This window comes from Ascaphus truei, chromosome 4 (assembly GCF_040206685.1).
Source record: "Ascaphus truei isolate aAscTru1 chromosome 4, aAscTru1.hap1, whole genome shotgun sequence".
Lineage (NCBI taxonomy): Eukaryota > Metazoa > Chordata > Amphibia > Anura > Ascaphidae > Ascaphus > Ascaphus truei.
Genome location: NC_134486.1, coordinates 233,823,976 through 233,840,129, shown reverse-complemented (window position 1 = coordinate 233,840,129; position 16,154 = coordinate 233,823,976). Strand labels below are relative to the sequence as shown.

The 16,154-nt window shown below is 41.1% G+C and overlaps 1 long non-coding RNA gene across 1 annotated transcript in view; it reads right to left on the bottom strand.

Annotated features, from left to right (window-relative positions):
• Positions 1-473: 473 nt before the first annotated feature.
• LOC142492056 (uncharacterized) overlaps positions 474-16,154 on the bottom strand; it is a 141,399-nt gene continuing 125,718 nt past the window's right edge. The window contains exons 3-4 of the long non-coding RNA XR_012800700.1: positions 1,596-1,711; positions 474-1,136 (exon numbers count right to left, since the gene is read on the bottom strand). This is a non-coding gene — a long non-coding RNA (uncharacterized LOC142492056). The remainder of the gene's footprint in view (positions 1,137-1,595; positions 1,712-16,154) is intronic.

Below are 16,154 nucleotides of genomic sequence, written 5' to 3'. Positions count from 1 at the left end.
AAGTATAAACTGTTTATTCATATTTCACGATGAGCGTTGTGCGCTGTTTTTTGTTTTGTTTTGTCTAGATTCAGGGTTTTGGACAACCCTTATTTCAGCAGCAGACACTCCATATTGGTCACATAGTTATCTTTACTCACTTGAGTATTTAGTGGACATTTCACCTTTATCATTTTTTCACATTGTTTGTTCATTAGAGTTGCGCACTTGTATTGTTTTTATTTTGTTCCATTATGGAGTTCTCTGCATATACTGCATACATTTTATATATTTTTTATTCATATTTGGGATTCAGTTGCTTGAGCACCCAGATGCTATTTTTATCCATATAATTACGCACAATATTACATCGGGACTGCAATGCAAAAAACAGCCGAAAATGACACAAATGCTTCGTTTTGCATCATTGCAAAAAGCAGTTTTGACAAATTAAATCATAAACATGTTTTTATTTTTTAAATGCCATACACAGCATGCACTGTACTTTTCAAAGAATAAAAATGGGTGAATTATATAGCTGAAGAAAAAACTGCAAACTCATTATGGGGGTGCATTTGTTAGGAGACCTTTCTTCTAAAGGTCACCCTCCAAGTAAATCAGGAAAAGAAGAAGTTTGGTGAGAAATCATGACTTATGCAATTCTAGAAATACAGCAGTTAACCTAAAATGCCAAAGGCATGACTAACATGGCATGTCTGGGAATAATGTTTTGTTGAACTTTATGTGCAACATAAAGATTGGAAAATCTAGACTCCAATCTAGATTGGAAAATTTAAACAATTCAAGTTTGAGTTGTTTACATTTTCCAATCTAAAAGTAATAGGAAATGCTATGTTATTATTGAAAATGTTTTCTAATATTGAGTTGGAATTGTCCTTTCAGATGTTGTTCCAGTACCTAATTATATTGCCAGAAAAGCTAGGAGATCACATCTCCCATCATGTCTGAGCTCTAGTCTGGTCAATGGGCCCACAGGAGGCGGTCTCGGGATGACCGGGAGCAGTTCCAGTCCAAAACAAGATCCCATGAGCTGCAGGCCACGGGTGGGCCAGCTTCAAAGGGGCTTCAACATCAGATCGCTTGTTGGTGGCGCATGATACATTCAGGAGAGCAGCAAACCTTGGGCAGGCTAGCCACTGTGAGAAGACACAAAAAATTGGGGAGCACAGGGTGATTACACTGAATTTACAGATAATATAACAGGGGAAATATACAACAATAATGAAAAGTGCTGGTGATTCCAATAAATCATGAAATGTAATAATCAGCCCACCATTTACATACACAGCATGGTGCTCAAGGGGAAAATACCCCAAACAAAGCACTAGTGCTGGTACAAAGAGACTGGATAGGGATCTATATATATAAATATATATGTATAGATACTACTCACACGGCCCTGTGTGAGTGCCAGGTCCTTCAAGGGTTTCTTTACATCCAATTATTGTTTCATCCGAGAAGTGTGGTCAGAAGTTGTAAGCCCCCTTAACCGCGATCCAACAGATAATCCTCCCCCACAATCGGGGTAAATGCAGAAAGGGAAGATTCAGTGAAATGACAGAAATTTATTTTAGCAATCACAACTCCATACTTACACATAAAAAGGTCAAAATCAGCGACGGCAGGTTCCCTTGAGGCTTCAGTAACAGGTGGATCCCTTCTCTATGAGAAATTTCATAGCCTCGACATGAGAAACTTGTTCAACAAGCCTCTTACATTTGAAGCAAACGAGAGAAAAAAAGAAGAAAAAAAAAAGTGAGAGAAAGAGGTTTATTGCCAGTTGTGTGTGTAAGGGACCAATATGATAGTTCTTCATAGATATAGTTGTACATGACATTTTGAGACTTTGCATGTGGATTTTTTGTTTATTAAAGGAATTAAATGATTAAAGTGATTAGACTACTGCAGATTTCCTCGATTATCGACAAACACCTGCATGCAAATTGTGTCAGTAACACAGGCATACATCTATAATTCTTAGTGAATACAATTACGTTAAATTGTCAAATACATCAAGCGTAATTTTTTTTTAACTTCAAATATTAATGCTGATTTAGTCCAAAGATGTTGCTCGATAACTGCATCTACTGTATAAAGAACTATCATGTTTGGTCATTACAACCTGCAATGAATATGATTTTCTTTGTTGAAGTAAATTCTTTTTTTAAAAGATATTATGTAGATAGTTACATAGTTACATAGTAGATGAGGTTGAAAAAAGACATGCATCCATCAAGTTCAACCTATGCTAAATTTAAACAACAGATACTTTATCCTATATCTATACTTACTTATAATCCAGAGGAAGGCAAACAAAAAACCCCAGTTTCATTTCATCCAATGATATCTCATAAGGGGAAAAATAAATTCCTTCCCGACTCCAAGAATTGGCAACTGGATTACTCCCTGGATCAACATCCTTCCCATATATACTTATTTGGTATATCCCTGTATACATTTCCTTTCTAAAAAGATGTCCAACCTTTTTTTGAAGATATCTATTGTATCTTCCATCACAGTCTCCATGGGTAATGAATTCCACATTTTAACTGCCCTTACTGTAAAGAACCCTTTCCTTTGTTGCTGGTGATATCTCCTTTCCTCCAACCTTATGGGATGACCCCAAGTCCTTTGTACTGCCCGTGGGATGAATAGTTCTTTTGAAAGCTCCTTGTACTATTCCTGAATATATTTGTATATAGTTATCATATCCCCTCTTAGATACCTCTTTTCTAATGTAAATAAATCTAATTTAGCTAGCCTCTCCTCATAAGTTAGATTGTCCATCCCCTTTATTAATTTGGTGACTCTTCTCTGCACTCTCTCTAGTTCCATAATGTCTTTCTAAGGAGTGGTGCCAAAAACTGCACTCCATATTCAAGGTGTGGTCTTACTAATGCTTTGTAAAGCGGCATAATTATGTTTACTTCCCTTCCATCCATTGCCCGTTTAATGCAAGATAAGATCTTGTTTGCCTTTTCAGCTACTGCATGACTTTGGACACTATTTGTAATGCTCACCACAAACAAGGCGTGACCGCAAGGCGGAGGTGGTGATTGAGATATAACACCAACCCACAGACGCGTGGGCGTGTCTGCAGTGTAGATAGGTCGAGGTAGCCGGGTTGGGGTTGGAGAGGTGCGGATCATTGAAGGTACTTAGCCGTGGTCAGGATTGGAGAGGTGCGGATCGTCGTGGTACTTTGCCGAGATCGGGGTTGGAGAGGTGCGAATCGTCATTGGAAGCCGGGGCCAGGAGTTTAGAAGAGCGGAGTCCAGAAGAATAGCCGAGGTCAGAAACAGAGGAACTAAGAACCGGAGGACAAGACAAAACTGTGGAGACAAGGGTAGCAGTGAACACTTCACACATAGGAAGGTTTATGCTCAGCCGATTTGCCAGCGGGCCGGCTGAGCATATATAGGACACAGGAACCAATGAGGCAACAGGCTGGAGGAGGCGCGTCAGAGAGAGTGAGTGTGATAGGAGAATATGGTTCAGGTGACCTGTGTGGGGAGGATCCCAGAGGCGAAGAGATGACGCGGCTCGAAACAAAAATTCCTTCCTGACTCCAATAATGACAATCAGATTACTCCCTGGATTAACATCCTTCCCATGTTTACTTATTAGATATATCCCTGTATACCTCCCCTTTCTAAAAAGATGTCCAACCTTTTTTTTGAAGATATCTATTGTATCTGCCATCACAGTCTCCATGGGTAATGAATTTCACAAATATTACAGACTCTTTAACCATTGTACCTTCAGAGAGGTCTGCAAAAAAAGTGTTAAATATTGGTCATTGATACTGTAGATTCCTTTTATCCTTGATAGTATTCCAATACATTTACACACAAAAACAAAATGTATGTTTATACTGTATATCATTATAATAAATATGTATAATTAAAATTGTAGCGTCTATGTATCGAGGCTATTTTGTAGCTATATGATGCAGAGAGATGTAATCTCATTTTGTGTCAATGTGTGAATGTATTTTGCTTCAATTTTGCTACATGGAATGTAGCTTGAGATTTGGAGAGTGTTAATAGGAGTTAGGTATCACCTGATTCACTCTATTAGACACTGTGGAGACGTTGGAAAAGGCATTATTTACTAAGATGTGTTGGAAAGAGTCTTATGAGTAACACAGCTTAGTAAACAAGGGCTAAAATGCTTTTCTGTCTTAACACAAATGCTCACCTATTTGATTCTGTGGGGATTATTCATTAATCTGTGATAGTGCCGATCTGGGCACTATCGCCCGGAAACTCCCATTGAAGTAAAATGGGAGTTTGCATATGATAATGGCCTGTTTTAACACTATCGCAGTTTAACGAATAATCTCTCGAGACTTGATTACCAGGGAACATAAACTTGTGGATATCTGCCTTTTTAGGTAACATTATAGCCAGCAAACAATACAATTTAAATCATTTTAAAGAAAATGAATATTTTAAAGAAGTATTACTGTCTCTATTACCAAAGGACTGTGAAAGCCAGTTAATATACACTACTATACCTAATCATTCTGGAACTATTCATAGGCAAGCATCAGAGGGAACGAGGATTTTCTTGTAAATTGTCATTCTTTTAATAAGAATTGGGAAGGAAAGAATTAACTAAGGTCATGTGCTATCAAATGTATTTGAAAGGGTTTCAACATTGGCATGTACTTTTTGTTTTGCAATATGTGATTTTTTTACATTAAAGTAACAATACAGTTTGCATTATTTTTGTTTTTATAGATGCAGCAGTTGCTTAGCTTTAAGGAAATGTAATTACCTAATACTCCAACACTACACAATTGATATATTAAAAGAAAAGACATATCAAATGTTGTATGTGTAACACCCCTATCCCCTCGAGCAGGATATTGATGTGTAGTAGGTGATAGTGATGCTCACCTGTTGGTAAACTGGAGCCTGGGCCTCCACATATAGGAAGCTTGGAGTATGGATATGGTGCAGCGCCTCCACCTGCAAGGGCCCAGCCAGAGGCAGGATTCACCCCTCACAGGAACGTGTAGAAAGTAACTCACTTCAGGAGTGCCAGGAACGGTTATACTGAACTGGTTTATTGGTGTCTTGGTATAATCAGCAGGTAGTCCATTACATACAACATACTTCAAATGTAATACCATCCACCCTTACCTGGGCAGATGCAATACTCACAGGGGCTAGTACAGTACCTGGGGTAATAAATCCTCACCCATACCTGGGTCAAAAAGGCTTCAGGAGGAACTGATGTAATTATTCCACACCCTCTCCTGGACAGATAGATAGGCCTTAACAGGGACTGGACCGGAGGAAATTAACCGTCTCCCTTCCCTGACAGATAGATAGGCTTTAACAGGGACTGGGCCAGAGGGTATTAACCCCACCCTTACCTGGGTCAGATAGGCTTCAGCAGGAACTGATGCCTGAGGCAATTAACCCTCTTTCCTTCCATGGACAGATAACCTTATAGGAGTTACTCCTGCTCCTGACTCAACCAGAGCCAGGGCAGGAACCAGAGTCCCTCCAGGACTCAGACTAGGACTCAGGGGGTCAGGGCAGAACTGGACTAATTAGCATAGGATCACACTTTTATACCAGGGGAGGGGCTAGCTTCTCTGCCCCAGTAACTGGCCCTATTGTAGCATGCCCCACCCTGGCATGTGACTCCGACCGTTTTCAGGCATGTGCATGAAAACTGAAACAATATAACTCTGTGGGGAACTAACTCACATGCAGGGCCATGTGCTGGCGGTTTCACTCTAGCACTGCCTGCTATTACTAGGAATTATATGCCAGACCATAGAAATATAGCAGGGTGCTACATTCTCCCCTGGTGAAAATCCTCATCGCCCCCAAATGAGGTAGCATTTGTATAACATCACACAACATGATTTATAGAATAAAAATAAAAAATACAAAAGCACACAATAGCTTAACAGGTTCCTTCTAAAAAGAAGAACCAAATTATAGCAGCATATCCCAAACTAAATATTCATCCCCACATTTCCTATATGTAGGGCCTAGTAATAATGAGCAGGGAAATATATGCAGTATAATCTAATACTACACAACTGAATTTCTTTAAAAAAATAAATAAATAAACACTGTAGGATTTTGTATGTATTACTACTTTAATGTGTTTGCACATAAAATAGTGATACATTATTAAGGTCAATTTATTGCTCATCTGGTACAGGTAGTTTAGCTTCTGTACAGTACATCAGTCCCGGGTTATCCCATAATGATATCCATTAAATAACTATCTTAGCTTACTGAGAAATTAGTTGTCAAGAGAAGCAGATACGTAAAACAGAAATTTGGACCCATTCTTTGCGCCAGTGATTTTTAACCAGGGTTCCGCAAGCACACCTCAGGGGTTCCGCGGCTGCCAAGGGTGGAGAGCTGGGACAACTCTACAAGCTGTCCCAGGCTTGGTGGTGTGGCAGCACCCAACATAGCAGTGACCCAACGGCTACCGAGCTGAGCAGCAGCAACCGTTTGGTAACTGTGATCCTTCCTCTCCCTGATCTGGTTGCCGCATCAACTTTTGGCTGACTGGAGGGAGAGGATCAGGAAAGAGCACACTGTCAGCACTGGCAGCTACCTTAAAGTAAGTGTGTCTGTGTGTGTGTGTGTAAGTGAGAGAGAGAGAGAGTGTGTGTGTGTGTGTGTGTGTGTGCGTGCGTGCGTGCGTGTGTGTTTGTGTGTGTGTGTGTGTGAAAGTGTGTGTGAAAGTGTGTGTGTGAGTGTGTATGAGTGTGTGTGTGTGTGTGTGTGTGTGTGTGTGTGTGTGTGTGTGTGTGTGTGTGTGTGTGTAATTGAGTGTGTGTGTGTGTGTGTAAGTGAGAGGGGGAGAGTGTGTGTGTGTGTGTGTGTAGTGAGAGGGGGAGAGGTAGCATAAGGGGGAGAGTGTGGGGGAGAAGGAGTGTAAGCCTGCACTTATAGTGCCGACGACTGTGATGTGACGTTGCGGCAAAACAAATGTAAATGGTCGCGATCGCTGGTAGCCAAGTCAATTTGATTTTTGCAGCGACCGCAGAGTGATGTCCCCGTCGCGTCGCTGTCGCCGGCGATGGCACTATAAGCGCAGCCTAAGGGAGAGAGTGAGAGATGGGGGTGAGAGACAGGGGCGAGGGGGGCAAGAGATGGGGGCTAGGGTTGGGGTTCTCCAGAATTTCACAATCGAATTCTGAGGTTCCCTAACCAAAAAAAGGTTGAAAAACACTGCTTTACGGTTATTTCATATGAAATCAGCTGCTACAGAGAGGGCATATAAACCTAATAGTTCTGTGCCCTGTTTAATGGAGTTTCTTACATTTTGTGCAGAAGCTAATTGCCATAGATCCTGATTACTGTTCACTGACACACACACAAAATAGAACATTAATTAAAAATATCCTAGCATTTTACAAAAGTTTCAGTTTAACAAAGATGAGCCTGACAGAAACATGATATATGTTAAACTCTTATTATTTCTGTATGGTATGTGGTAAGCTCAACACGAGGCTGTTTACACTGAACTGAAAAACGGGTGTAATATTTGAATTACATTAAATAGAATTGGTCCTACATGTATGTGCGCCTTCCCTTTTATTTTCTTTGCAAAGATTGTTGAAAGATTCTTTTTTTTAATGCCAGACAAGCATAGTGAGCATGAGGCAGTGAGGTAGCTGTTCAGATTATTCATCATACTTTCTAATACATGCAGACACGTACATTCTCTCACACAAAGTGCTCCATGCTCACATACTGTATAAACGCAGAAACATGCTGTATCACAAACACGGACACGTGACTCCTACTGCCTGGGGAACACATAGACACACTGCAAATCATCAGATACCGTCTCACATGACATTTAAAAAAATAAAGCCATTGCACAGTAAAATAAAAATGTTCACTCTATAAGGGCTGCAAAGGGAGCTCAGAGGGAATGTCCCTGCGCTTGAAGCGGGGAAAACGTGGTTTGACTCCCAGTGTCAGCTCCCCTTGTGACCTTGACCAAGTGACTTTATCTCCCGGTGCTTCAGGAACCAACATTACATTGTAAGCTCTATCTGGCAGGTACTGATTGCATAATCCTATGTATAGCATTGCGTACAATGTCAGCACCATGTAAGAATAAAATATATATAGTAATTAAGGATTCCGGCGTTTGGGTTTTTTGAAAAACAGAGATTCTTTGCTTGTGGAAAAATATGAAAAATAAAATTAATTAAACACTGATTTCACCAAAAAAGAAATAAATAAACACCAAAGCTGGAATCCCTAATCATAATCCAACCGATTAATGGTTCAACATACATGCCCATTAACTCAGTTATATTTTTCCTATTAAGACAAGAGCTTTAAAAGTAATACATCATTATCATTATTGCATGCTCTCATAAGCCTCTAGTCTAAACAATATGCTGTGACGCTGATCTCACTTGAATGGAGCTGAACTCTTCTCCAGCATATGGTATAGTGACCAAAAACAGGAATAGGGAAGGAGACAACAAGGAGGTCACAAGGCAAATATATTTAAGTTTGAAAGTGAATATTCTTAGGCTTGGCAGTAATGCACAATACAACATTCTGCATGGAGAAACTGCTTAATAATTACCAGTGTGAATCTCATTGCAGATATAGACTGATTTACTGTCTCCAGAGTATGACAAACAATATATTACAGGCCCAGGGATAGTAAAAGTTACATCTGTCAGCAGGGGGTCCGCTCTACCGAAGGGGACCCCCACAAGGTGATGCCGCAGTCAGGATTCTTCAGGGTCCCCCTGGAGCGGGGATATTAAGTCTGGCTACACTTTGTTCTCCAATGCAACTACGACACACATCACTGCGAAATGCTCAAAGAACTAGATTGGTCATCACTTGAGTCTAGGCGCAAAGTTTACCTTTCCTGTCTTGCCTTCAAATTCTTTCTGGCCAAGCTACCCAGCTATCTGAACAAGCTCCTCACCCCTACCACATGCAGCACCTATCACCTGAGATCAGACTCAAAAAGACTGTTCATGGTCCCATGGCTGAACAAAGTATCCAGCCGCTCCTTCTTCTCTTACCGTGCACCCCAAAACTGGAACAACCTACCGGAGACTCTCACATCCACCACAAGTCTAAGTTCTTTCAAAACAAAAGCTGTCTCACATTTTAATCTGGTCTGTAACTGCTACATAGGTCTATAATATATCTTATCTCTAACTGTGCATGCAATGTCTTGTATATAATGTATACCCTGTTCACTTATGTAACTATGTATTTGTAACCATGTCATCTTAACTCTATGCCCAGGACATACTTGAAAACGAGCGGTAACTCTCAATATATGACTTCCTGGTAAAACATGTTATACATTTTGGAACTAGACCAATTGGATCCGGTAGACTCGACCATCAACAAATGAATATCAGCTCCTGGCGGCCGAGGAGAGAAGCGGTTTCACCACCTTCCCTTTCCCCCCCTCCCTACCTGTCCTCCCCTTCTCTTTTTCTAGCCTCTTTCTCGACTGACCCCTTAAGTACCCCTCCCCTACTGAGCTCCCCAAGTACAGTTGCCACTGAAGGAGAGATGTCCATCACCCCGCCCTCATCCTTCCTCCTTTCTTATCAGTCAAGGTCCACTATGTGACAAAGAGGCCTCGCCGTTTACGGCGATGTCCTATTCTGTCTTCCTTATATGTTGGGGGAAAAAAACGTGTATTAGGCTATATATAAACCTTGTTTTGTTATGTAACTATTTTTGCCTAATAAACACATTTGGAAAAAAAAAACATTTTATAAATTAATACAATCTGTGTGTATGTAAGCGGCACTGGTGGTGCTAGCCTTTTTAAGCCCTTATCAGGAATACTTTTGAGGAGCATCACTCATCACATCGCCCATTTCTTCCTCAAACCCCAATATTTCATCCCCGCTCACAAAGATTGAACGTCCAGATACTGTATGAAGTAATCAGCCTTGTTCTCTCACAGCTGATTTTTAAAGTGATCTGCTCTAATTCCCTCATTAGACCCCAAACTGTTTAGGTCCAGGTGATTTTCTGTGTTATGGGACAAACACTGTTTCCATTTCCATTAAACAATTAAAGTTTAATGAAAATGATCACTGATTCCAATATAAATATAATTAATACGGGGCCCAAGCTACTGTAGGACCGTCTTGGTTTGCTTGTGTCCATGTTCCAAGGTCCTTAATGGGGTTTCATATAAGAAGCCATGGTTGTGAATTGATAGAGCAAATTGATAGAGCAAAAAAAAATAGAGCAAAAAAAAGTTTTTTTATGATGAAAGTGCCATTAGTAGTACTTTGCATGTATGCAGAATAAAGCAATTATTTTGAACACGAAAGCTCATTATGCTGAATAATTTGTGGTAGTCTACTTTACATAGTAGGAAGAAGCACTAAATACTCCTATTTTAAGCCTCTGCACATTTAACAGTGCAGTGTGAATACAAGTTTTAAATGGCTGCTAGTGTACATAGTTCCTGTTAAACTATTTATATCAGCTGTCCTAAAGAATGTCCTTTCCCCTCCCCTTGGTGACACTTACTTTTTACATGATGAACAAAGTGTGTAATAACATGACACCTTAGCTGAGAAAGGGTCCATTGGCATGTATACTTTGACTCTATGATCTCAACTTCCTAACCCTTTAAGTCCAAATGCCAATAGAAAGAACATCATTCCCACGCTGCTAATGTTTTCTTCTTGCTACATACTGTAGAAGTGTTGGCATATTCTAGCTCGGTGTGAAGATTCCTTTCACACCATATGCTCAGTTTTTATTCAAGTAACTTTCATGTCCTTTACGTAACATCATTCTGACATTCTCTCAATGTTTCGATCTTTTGAGAAGAATTGTATGGCAATTCAGTCTTGGTCTCACTGCTCCTCTGTTCACTATTTTTGGGTGTGTTGGTTTTTTATGTAGGACTAACAAGGCACTGTACAAAATATGCAGTACTAGATATTATCCCAATGTGGGTAATGTGAAATTTAGCATGCCATTTGCAAACATATCAAGTCACACGGAATATCCAACAAGCACCTTTTCTCCACCTTCAAGGCCTGTCTTAAAACACACCTCTTAAATTAAGCATTTTGGTAGCTCCCTTGACTAGTACTATATATCTCATATGCATTTATCATGACTCCTTGCAGACACACTTACCAGAACGCCCTCCTACTGTCACTGTAAGTTCTCCCTACTTACCACTTAGATTGTAAGCTCTTCGGGGCACGGACTCCTTTTTCTTTTATGTCTGGAAGCGCTTATTCCTCTCATGTATCCTATCAATATGTCATGTTTATTACTGCTGTAAAGCGCCATGTACATGGATGGTGCTATACAAATAAAGATATACAGCACATACCATATTCTGTAATACTGTCACTGTCTTACTGATTTGGAGTCGGTCTCATTCATTTTAAACACCTCAAGTCTCAAAGGTGCCTATGTATCAAGGCAAAGTGATCTTATTCTGGGGCAGAAAATACAGTAGGCTGCAAAAGAAGGTGAAGACAGGTCACATGATGGCTACTATTCTGCCCTTAGGCTGGCAGTAAACCCTGGTACAGTCAGGTTGCCAGTAGTTGATATGAGGTTTTCCCCCTCTGAGGAGCTGCACTTGAGTGACAGCGTGTCGCGGTGACATCAGGCCTGGGCATGACCAATCATGAGCCAGACCTGGTGCCCTCCTCCTTTCTGTATTTAAGGGTAGTACCGCGCCAAATTTGTAGTGTGCCTTCCCCCACTGAGGAAGGTAGGTCACACAGTGGAAAGGCTGAGATTGGGCCTTCTACAGTCCTCTTCCCTTCGGGGGAGAGTGAGTGTGGACTATACCTCTGTCTCTGCTTGGGAGGCAGGGAAGAGCTAGGATGGCTGCGGGTGCCCTTGGTCTGTAGTGACGGTCCAGGGACCATCATCTAGTGATAGCTGTGAGAATGCATCAGGCCGAGGCCTGCCATTGTTCCTGTACTGTACAGAAGAGTAATAAACCGTTCCTGTTTGCATATACCTCCTGCCTGGTGCGTGACCTTACTGGGGGGAGAGGTAATAGTTCTACCATGGGAGATCACCTTCAGTTGCTAGAGCCTACGGCAGATGTAGGCGCTGCACTGCTAAAGAGATATGTAGGGTATGAACCCCAGAAGTGTAACACTGTCAAGCGCTCAGGCGTGTTACAGGATAAATACAACACCTATTGGTGTTAATGGCTATAAGGGAAACAAAACGGAGCATGGAGGAAATCACTATGGAGGTCGGGGCTCAGGGGCAGTAAGCTTACCCCTGTCAGCTCATCCGTCCTGGGTCCCGTTGCTCCTTTGCTTCGGTTCCCGCAGAGTGCATCCGGCTAGGAAAGCATACGAAGAGAGGGAGAGGTAATCTGGGGCCACAGCAAAAAGCAAGTCTAACTCCAACTCCGGTAGTACAAAAAGCTTTATAGAACACACACTAAAAAACAGCAGACTGCAACACAGCCTCCTCCTCTACGCGTTTCACGCTATGATAGCGCTTCGTCTGAGAGTGTGTGTTCAATAAAGCTTTTTGTACTACCGGAGTTGGAGTTAGACTTGCTGTTTGCTGTAGCACCGGATTACCTCTCCCTCTCTTCGTATGAACCCCAGAAGCCTAGTCCTGTGTCCCCACTACTACCGGCGGATGACTCAGCCCTCCTGTTACCAGCAGGTATCATGCACCACACGACAGTAATGGTCAAATCTCTTACCGGGTGGGGGAAACACCATTACACAGGGAAAAACCAGAGCAAAAAACAGCAATATTCATCAAAGAAAAGGAATCCCATTAAAAGCAAAGGGAATTTTTCATTAACACATTTCATGCAATTGTTTTGCAGAGACTGCCCTTGTTTTGCAGCCGGGAGACCTTAGTATATAACCCTCATGTGTATTAAAGTAAAAATCTAATTGAGATTATAACATTTTTATTTTGATACGTCTGGTGCAAGTTGTTAAGCCTCAGAATTGCACCACTTTTCCCTTGATATGCAGACCCTATTGATATCAGTGGACTCTCACTGATAAAAGTGACCACTTTCCAATTAAATATGTACATTTTTTTTAGTCCAGAGCCCCAAAATCTCACTTAATTTAGTCCTTTAAATATGACATCTTGGCACTTTATCAGCCTATATGTCAGGCACCACATATGTTATTATATTCTATACAAATTCAATGTTAGCCTTATGTAATATTAGATTATTATTCTATTTAATACACTAAAATAATATATACACTGCAGATCTAATAGCAGCATTAAAATGTGGAAAGCACACAATGCTTTGTCTTAGTGTAACACCTTTTCCCCCACCCTAAGTGAGATCATATAGCTACCGGTGTATTCTGGTGCTGGTGCATACTTGTTTGGTAGAACAGAAGGCCTGAGGACTCTGCGATGGTATAGGGAGACACCAGGACAGGCTATCAAGGATGGTTCATCGGTCAGCACAGTGGCTCCGGCCCAGGAGGATCCTGGTGCAGCCAAGATGAACCTCATAGGCAACTCTTCTTGGTATTCACAATCCAGACATCACACCGTAGAGGGTATAACTAGGGTTTATTGGGTACATCATAGATATTACAGGTTCCATTCCCTGAAGGCAGTATCCCGGGCTTGAGGCCCTGAGCACCCCTCCTTAGCATACCTTACCCCCTAACAGGGCAAGGCCTTAGCCCACTCCTGTCCAGGAGAGACTCACTGCTGTGTCCTCATAGCAGGGAGGGCAGCACAGAACTAACTCCCAGAACCCTTACTCTAACCTCTAGAGGGAAACCCCCTCCTTCCAAGAGGAGTGGCTTGTAAGCCGGCCTCCTATCAGTCATAAGCCCCTCTTGTAATACCAGGCCACTCCTGAACTTTATTAGGTAACACACATATAACAATACAACCAGGCGCTGCAGGATTTGCTCCCAACATGGACCACTCTTTACGGGGACCTACAGTGCTAGAGGGGCCAGAGAATTAGTAGCCCAAGGGGACTTGGCTACATCAGTAAAAATAGAAAATTATCTGGGGGCATTGATATGTACTTATTTAACCTTAATTAACATGTGTACATTGTCTAGTAATAAGTTAAAAAAAGTTAATTAAATACATGGAATATTAAACATATACCCATGTTTATCTACACTTGCTGACTCATACTGTAAGTGTATTGAACTTATAATCTATTCTGTATTTTTTCTTACCTGCAGCTCGAAAGATCATAATTTTATATATCAATATAGAACAATTATGCTACAAAAGAACACTCCTTCATTCTGTCAGCCTGGATGTTGCTGCCAATAATACAATGCTAGCAAATATCAGGCCATTTTTTCTTTAATTGTCCATGAAGACTGGCGTGGCTCTGTACCCTGCCCAGTGCTGAACATGCACTGTGCTCGTGTTGGCAATGCTCCTGGAGCAGCTTAATTTGTGTTTTCTTTCTGCATTAACATTTTCCAGTAGGCTTGGTGGCTTAGTGGATAATATATTGGCCTTTAACAATTGGGACCGTTGGTTTGAGTTCAACTCAAGGTCTCCAAATGAAACGATGTTAAACACGTAAGTCCAGGCAAACCCAGGCTTTTGAAAACAATGGTCCATAATTGCAAGATAACCCTTCCCTTCACCTCGAAAGAACCATATGCACTTGGCAGTATATGACGGGGGCATTTTGTCTGGAAATGTGAAGGTTGCTAGGATGTTTTGTCTAACAGAGTCTCGTGGAATTGTGATACCCAAAGCATAGGGAGCTCTTGGCTACAAAAAGCATGCCAGATGGGCAATGAAGGGCCCAGATGATGGGCTGGCATACACACAGGACAAGGGTACTTTTGTAAAGGTTAAAGACTGTATGGCGTGCAGAGAACTGCAGTCTGAATCCCAATTTTAGTCATGGTCTGCATATTAAAGAGCAGATTAACCTGCTTAAAAACAAAGCCAATTTAACTGAGCATTGTCAACATTTTTTAAAGGACTCTGTGGTATCAGGATAGAAACATATATATATTTTTTAAAATGTAATTCAAGTTCAATATTTGTGACATAAGTTATGACGTTCAATAGCCAGATCCTTAAACAATATCCTTGCTGAGGTTAAATTGAAGTTAAAGAATAAAGACTATGGGGTCATGTACCCAAGCAGCCCTGACTGCACATCTCGGACAAAACTGATGCAAAAACACTGCACCAGATTTATCAAAGAAGAAATCTCCAATCGTTTCAATGGGAATATTTTTCCATAGAAGGGTTAGTGCAGTTTTTTGGCCCCAGTTTTGCAGCCGGGAGACTTTAATACATACTGTATCCCATCACTTGGTTTCTAAGAAGAGGATCGGTTACTGTATATTCTGAAAAACAAAAATAGAACCAGCAACTGGGAAAAGGTGGTGCATAGCTCTGTAAAAGAAGGGCTAGAGTGCAAAAAGTAAAAAAATCAATTTATTGGGTTTTGATAAAGTGCCCAGGTTATTTTTTCCCTCTAATTGTTTTATTTTTGCTATGTGCCCAGTAAATTGATTTGGTTTCTGGTTCTATTTGTATTTATCTAACATATAGCAGGAAGCGCACAAGCGGACATACGAACGGCAGGGTCGTGACCACTGGATCGTCCCTCTCAAAGTTTGGGGACGGTATGGATATACTTCGATACACACATTTACGTTTTGCTTTACAGCGCAGTTTTCTCCGGCCGTGTGACGGGTGTTCCATGGTCCCTGATTGCCCGGTGTCCGTGGGCACCCTTCACTTACGGGGCATTACTTGACTTCTGAGCCTCAATTCTGGAGCATATATCCCCATTCAAAGTGGGTTTGTTCTTATGGACTTTAGACTCAGACCGTCAGCCACATTGAAATGTATTCTGCATTGTTATCTAAACAATCTTCAGAAATGTACATTTAAAAAAAAAAAAAATTGATGTTGAAATAATGTATCCTCTAATGTCTCTGGGGCACTGACACAGGTTCTTGTTTTATTTATATTCTGAAAAGTGTAACATGACACATTAACGCAGATCTCTCTTCTCAACAGAAAATCATGGTTTCAAACCCAGAATTGTTTGAGGAAGAAGTACTAAAAAAATAAAAGAAAGCACTCGATTAAACGGCCTTTGCACCCTGGGCCTTGTACCCACTCTAATAATAAATCAGCTGAATA